The sequence below is a fragment of the Penaeus vannamei genome, chromosome 12 (genome assembly GCF_042767895.1).
Source record: "Penaeus vannamei isolate JL-2024 chromosome 12, ASM4276789v1, whole genome shotgun sequence".
NCBI classification, from domain to species: Eukaryota; Metazoa; Arthropoda; class Malacostraca; order Decapoda; family Penaeidae; genus Penaeus; species Penaeus vannamei.
The window spans coordinates 13,363,336-13,370,835 of record NC_091560.1 but is presented as its reverse complement, the minus strand read 5'-3'; positions in this window follow the sequence as shown (position 1 = coordinate 13,370,835).

Sequence of the window (7,500 nt, the reverse complement as noted above, 5' to 3'; positions counted from 1 at the left end):
TATCCAGCTTTGGTGTTAGAAGTGTATTTCTTGATTTATTACATATTGTACCTTTATCATTTTACTCAACTATATGTACTGAGGTTGACAATTTTCCTTTTTAATTTTTTGAGCAAGAGTATTAATATATATCATTCAAGAAAAAAGTGAAAAATACAATGCCTAACCCGAAATGAATTTTGGGATATTTTCATTTTACATACAATCATTTGGCCTATATAAGGCAGAGCAAGGTCTCCATTGATTAAAAAAGAAAAATCATATTTGTGATTGAAAGATCAGATTTTTCATATTAATTTTTGCTTTAAGAGTCCTACTTGTCAGATATAATATTATTCTTGCAAGCACTAATGAAATAATTGTCAAATGTAATTGTGGAAAAAAAAATGATTTCCATGAATTTTTGTTAATTTGAGCATGGAACCAGCCTAAACTAAATCTTTCCCGGTGGATTTACATACTAAACACAATATTGTACAGTATCCACTGGCTCTGACACACTGGCACTATCACCAGATTTTTTATCTTTTATTTTTTTAAGACATCTTTTGAGATACAGGTACACAAATCTGAAATTAACATACCCTGATTCAATAATATGGACCATATAAAGAAAAGTTTCCCTCATTATACATTCATGAAACATATCTCTATAGAAGTATGGGGGTTTGTGTTCTGTAACATTCTGCTTGGGACTTAATGTTCACATCTTTGGATAAACAATTTTGGCTATATTTTAGTAGATGGTTCCCTTGTAGACACCATTCTATTTGTAACTGACACAAAAAAGCTTAATTTTCTTAATTTTCAATATCTGCATAACTTAAACAAAATTTTGCTCCCTCCCCAGTCAGGGGAAATGAGAATTAAAAAATGAGTTAGAAATTGACTATTATAACATACATATGAAGGTAAAATTATAGAAGCAAAAAATATATTTGAATTTTTCTGTATAGAGATCCACATATCAAATTGCTTTTCTGAACTTTTTTTCAAATGTGATATCTTTTGCACTATTCTCTATAAGGCAGTAAAGTTAAAAGTTGAATACTTGGTAAATTTTGATAATGTACATATTTTTTTATTTTGTAAAAATTTGCCTTAGATCCCTCCTGAAAAAAATGAAAACAAATAATATTTTCAAATAAAAATACACCAATATAAAATGGTAGTTACAAACAATATAAATAAATCAAGGAAATTCTCAGGACAAAATCATTCCTAAGGTCATTTTATCACCTGGTTTCTGAGCTAACAAACTGTAGAAAGTGACTGCTTGTGGCTTTGTTATAGTACTTGATTTTCTTCTACACATTCTGTTATTGTGGATAATTCTTCAAATGCTTAGTTTTTAAAACCCATTTTAGCTTTCACTATCCTAACCCAAATTCCACACACCCCTCTTTGCAGTTTACTGTACATATATACATACTTGCAAAGCTGATAAAGAAGAAGAGAGAAATAAATCAACAACCTAGATATTAACATCTGGCTACATGGGACTAATTCTTTATGATCACAGCTATATTGTACTCATTTATATCATAAAAAACAGCAAGAAATGCAGACAGCCAACATATCATAATCCAACTGATATAAAGTACATCTAGATTAAACTATTATATACAGTGATATTACTAAAATTTCAAGTTTACAAGATAGCAATCATCTATGACATCTTTACTACATATTACAAACTTATGATACCAAATCTCTGACTATCAACCTACCTATGGTCTGTTTACTTAAATCTGATAGATAGTTGAACATAATGCGTGGCTGAAATTGGTGGATGTGAGCCAACAAGAGTCGTACATGAAGTGGGGAGTTTCTTCAGTTACCAGACAGAAATGATTGACTGTTGTGGGAACATAAGTTGTCTATTGCTGCTAGAGGTGGCGGTGGTGGTGGTGATGCGGTGGTGGTGGTGGTGGTGGTGGTGGTGTGGTGGTGGTGTGGTGTGGTGTGGTGTGGTGGTGGTGGTGTGGGGTTGGTGGTGGTGGTGGTGTGGTGGTGGTGGTGGTGGTGGTGGTGGTGGTGGTGGTGTGGTATTGGAGGTGTGGTGGTGGTGGTGGCGGTGTGGTGTTGGAGGTGTGGTGGTATGGTGGTGTTGGTGTGGTGATGGTGGCGGTATGGTGGTGGTGGTGGTGGTGGTGGTGTGGTGGTGGTGGTGTGGTGGTGGTGGTGGTGGTGGTAGTGGTGGTGGTGGTGGTGGTAGTGGTGGTGGTGGTGGTGGTGGTGTGGTGGTGGTGGTGTGGTGGTGGTGGTGTGGTGGTGGTGGTGTGGTGGTGGTGTGGTGTGGTGTGGTGTGGTAGTTTTTATTTCATATTATAATTATCCTTTCATAAGACTATTATCATTAATAATGATAATGATGATGAAGATGATAGTAATAATAGTAAAAATAACATTATAGTCTTGATAATCATCATCATCCAGCTATCAGAGCTAAGTGAATATGCTAAAAATAAACAGAAGCATATACTAATTTACCTAAATATCCTGGTGAACCAAATGGTAGCTACCTTTTCTGAAAATATGTTAATTTGCACCTTAAATCTAGTTTAAGCTAAATTAACACTATCACCACAAACATTTTTTTCCTTTAATAATTCTAATTTTGATGATACTAATGTTCTACATATATACAAATATATTTATCTGGACTGACAAGAGAGTTACAGAGATGGGTTATTCAGATATATATATTTCTCTATTAAAAACTACAAACAAAAAAATAATATAAGATTCAGATAAATTAACATATATTAATGGCTGATTTAGCAGATGAAAGATGTATACATTCTGAGAGAAGGAAAAAAAAGAAGTTGGATTTTTTATGTCTCTCCTGGATCCCCTGCCCAAACTTGTAAAAATATATCATAGAAAAGGAAAGGGTTTTACAAACACCTCAGACAGGCCATCAGAATGAAAGACATTTCCACAACACAGCTGTTTCCCATTCCACACTAGCCAGTAGGTAACCTTAATTAGTCATTAATGTTTGTTTAATGTTTGAAAATAAATGTGCTAGACATCTGAGGTCATATAGCACTATGGTAAAGTATTGCGTCGGAAAGGGCAAAGGAGAGTTAAAGATTATAATAAAATGTGTTAGATGTCAAAGGTTTAAGAACGTTATAGGATAATATGGTAGTGAAAAAGGGGAGCAAGCGAGCTAGAGCAGAAGTTAGTATAAAGGGGAGGGTAGGGCAATTGAGTGAATTATAGTGTATCTGTCACTGGAGAATGTATAGGAAAAATGTTTTAGGAAGAATAGAGATAGCTGTTGAAGAGTAAGAGAAAAATCTGGGGAGAGGGGATGGTGTTAAATATCAAAGAGTAGAGGTTGTTACAGGAAAGTATGGTAATGAAAAGGGGAAAGGAGGGAAGTAAATGAAGTAGAGCAGTGATTAATAAATGGGAAAGGTTAAGGAGGCAGATTGATTAAATTAATTGTATTGTATCTGTGACTGGGGAAGGAATAAGGATAATAGGTGATAGTTATATATGGTTGTATTAGTAGTAGGGGATTAGGTATCTGGGGGTTGAGACAAAGGATCAGGAATAGGTGAAGGAGTAGTGTCTGTGGTTCAATAGGGACAGTGGGGTCTGGGGAAGGATATTGTGATAAAACAGATTCACATGTATATCCAGGAGGGAGTGGGAGGGATAGTAGGGAAGGATGGGGTTTTGGGGGGAGGTTCAGTTTGGGTGGTATGGGCAGTTTGGGTGGTTGAGAGGATGAGACATCTTGTGAAGGGGTTGGGGGAACATAAGGGGGCAGAGTAAGTGAGTGAATTGCAGTGTATCTGTGACTAAGGAAGGAGTAGGGACACTGATCAAGGAAAAGAGAGGTGGCTGTTGGAGCACTAGGAGGAGAAGAATCCAGGGGTTGAGAAAGAGACTGGGGAAGGTGGTGAAGCACTAGGAAAAATGTTTGGAGAGGAGGGGTCTGGAGAAGGACACTGTTGTGATAGAGAGGATTCGTTTGAGTATTCAAGTGGTAGAGAGGGTGGGGTATGTTGGGAGGGTATAGGAGGAAGGGGGTTCAAGGAAATTGGGAAGGAGGAGGATGAATATCTGCAAATACTTTAAATGTAGCAGGAGTAGGAACAGAGGGCTGCGGGGTGGATGAGGGAGCGGAGTGTTCCCTTGGGTCATCTTTAGGAAGTTTCGGATGTCTTCAAGGGTTTCTGAAGGGGAATTTGGTATAGAGGACTGAGAAACAAAGGTTCTCTTATAAGTAGGAGAAGAGGAGATGGATATCTGAGGAACAGATGAAGAGGAAGGTGAAGGAGAGAATGTAGTATGAGAGTGTGGAGTGGAACGCTTAGGTTGTCTGGTACGACAACTAAAGTGAGGAGGAGGGGTAGGTATCCTGGAAGTGGTAGAGATTGCAGTATCTGGATTTAGGATGGAAAATGGATTTGACTGGTGGATAGGGTGAGTAGACATAGGACGTAGGTTTTGGGTATTGGGAAAAGATACCTGGGGAGATGCAAAAATATCTTGTGAAGATGGTGAGGGAGCAGAGCACAGGACTGTTTTGGAATAAGTTGAGAGAGAAAAACCTCGTTGTCGTGCTTCCTGTCTGGCCTCTCGTAGAGTGAGGCCTAGTTCAAAACTGAGGACTGCTACCTCACATTCAAACTTATAGGCAGGGCAGCTCCTATAAAACACATTATGGGAGTTTCCACAATTGGCACATGTATGTGACTGAGCCGGGCAATTTGAAGTCATGACCAGGTTGGGCACATAAAGGGCATCGGGCTGTGGAGTGACAATGTTTGGCTGGGTGGCCAAAACGCCAACATTTTTGACATTGACGAGGAAGGGGTTGATATTGTCGGACATGATAAGACAATCCACCAAAATAAACCTCATGGGGGAGGTCTTGTCTATGGAAGCTAATCTTGGCAATATTGACAAGAGATTTATGTTGGCCTCTAGGAGGTAGAGTGTAACACTGTACTGCCACTGCATCATATTCATCAAGGCAAGAAAGTAGGTAATTTTCACAGTCTGACCAGTCCTTGTTATACATGGGACAAGCATTTGGGGGAATAGAAACAGTTCCAGTACAAGTATTAAGAGTTGGGTGAGGTTCAGCAGGAATGGGTTTGCCAGTAAGGTCAGTTAGGGCAGATAGTGCACGAGCTTGAGCTTCAGATGTAACTGTGACAAGGCGTGAACGATCAGAGCGACTGCGAAAGGTAACCTTGCCTACTTGTTTCTGGAGGCACTGCTGAAAGAGAAGGGTATTCTCAGAATAGGGGGCTGTGGGGGGAATCACAAAGAATCGATCCCACTTGGCTGGGCCAAATAGAGTACCCATAAGGTTTGCAGAAGTAGAGGTATAGAAGGACGAGGGCGAGAGGAAGATGGGGTGGTGTGGAGTGGAGTAGTTCTGCGGGGGGTAGTAATAAGGGAAGAGGGGGTTGACATTGAAGAGGGTCGTGCAATAGGGGATGAAGAGGAGAATATTGGGGATGAGGAAAAGGTATTTTCCAGTGGTTGAGTAATAACCTGAATGGGTTTTTCAGAATGGTTAGTTGTTCGTAAGCGTCGAAGAGGGGGTATTAGCATCAGTGGTCGGAGCCATGGTCAAAGGAGGGGCAGGGGTCGGAAAACCATCGAAATCAAATTCAGATAGGCTATTTGATGAAGGGGCAAGCCTCATTACTGGCCATGGTGAGCCTGAATAAACTGGGGAAAAGAAATGGTCTACCCCTTAGGGTCCCCATATGGAGTAAGGGCTAAGTAATTAACCAAGGGAATACCGTGCCCATGGCTCCCGGAGGCCATTCGTGACTGACACAAAGCCAGCCTTTCATCCTTTCAGCACGGCTCTCACACCTTAGGAATGGGATAGGAGAAGGGAGTAAAGAAGATACGGAAGAGGAGAGAAGAGAAAAAAGGACCAAGCAAAATTAGGTGAGGCAAGGGCTGAGGCCCAAGGTAGGGGTAATCCTCTTTATTGGGTCTCAGTCCCCGTCTCCTAAGCCCTCCCACGACGACAACGAGCTAGGTTTTGGGAGGGTAATTAGTCATTATTCATGGTCATTATTCTTTCAATGCCTCAGATGTGCAATATTACTGACTTTTTTAGTCTCCATATATTGGCATGTCTATGTTCACATGTTATGGAGTTTTCATTTCCTGTACTTCTTTATTTCTGTAACCTCAATGGGCATGGCCGGCTACCTGAACTTAGAAAAGCCTAACAATGAAAGTTTTTTTTTCACACAAAACCAAGCCATGCACTAGGTTATGAACACAATCAACCACTCAAATAAAAAAACAGAGTGCAAGGAATGCATGTTTTCCCCCACTCTCTATGCTTTTAGCTGGGGCACATAGGATTTTCCAGGAATTGAGGCTAAGATAAAACTTCTGAGAAGCTGTAACTGTCAAAGCCATATATGCAAACAACTGTTCAGGGGACACAACTTGAAGCTGGCTGACCACAGAAGGTATAGATTTTTGCCACCCAGTGTTTGGGCTCAATTATACCAAGAATAGGCACCATATATAAATAAATCACCAAGAAAATAGAAAATAGTGGGGAGATCATTTTGCTTTGCATGTTGTGTATGGAGACAAAAATACCTAGCCTCACTTTAGAATCAATAGTGGAACAATATTTTTAGAAAAGATTAATTGGGGGATACTTGGAAGAGGGCAATAAAAGACCTAAAAGAATCTAAAAATACTGCCTCCAGGATTAATGTAGCCACGTTATCCCTAACTTCTGGCAATTAGGAAGCCAACTGGGTTCCACCTTAGATCTTCATGCAACCGCATTAGTCACACACTACAGTGGCATCTTACAGTGGAACCATAAATAACCTATATCCCATTGGATCTGGGTGCTTCAAGGCATGTGGGCCAAATCCATGCATTAGGCCTGGATTTGTAGCTTGTAGGCCTAATCCTACATGAACACTCTTGCACAATATCAAACTTCTTGTCTCCTCTTTCCAATACTATTATCTCTTATTCTATATATATATATATATATATATATATATATATATATATATATATATATATATATATATATATATATTATTATTATTATTTTTATTTTTTTATTATTATTATTATTTTTTCTATTTTCTAAGGTTTAAATTTGTCATTTGTTATAAAGATGGTAGTTGACCATCTTTATTAAGCATTCTCCATCTCATCTTGCCAGGTAGTCTACAACTCTGTGCAATAATAATAACAATAAGAAATGATGTGTTACTTGTGTTATTTTGAAATGTTTTTGTCATATTCAAATATCTTCCATTTATGGCTCACGAATGGTGCGTTCCACCCTCGTTTACCATTGAATATAATGTAAGAGGCTGTTCCTAAAGGCCCACTAAGTCTAATACCTCTCTAAGAGCTTTGTGCAGTCTCAGCCATATATGCATATATATTACCCACTACTCAGCAACAAAACCTTATGATATCATACTCCTATCACTCCATCCATCAGCCCAAATTTTC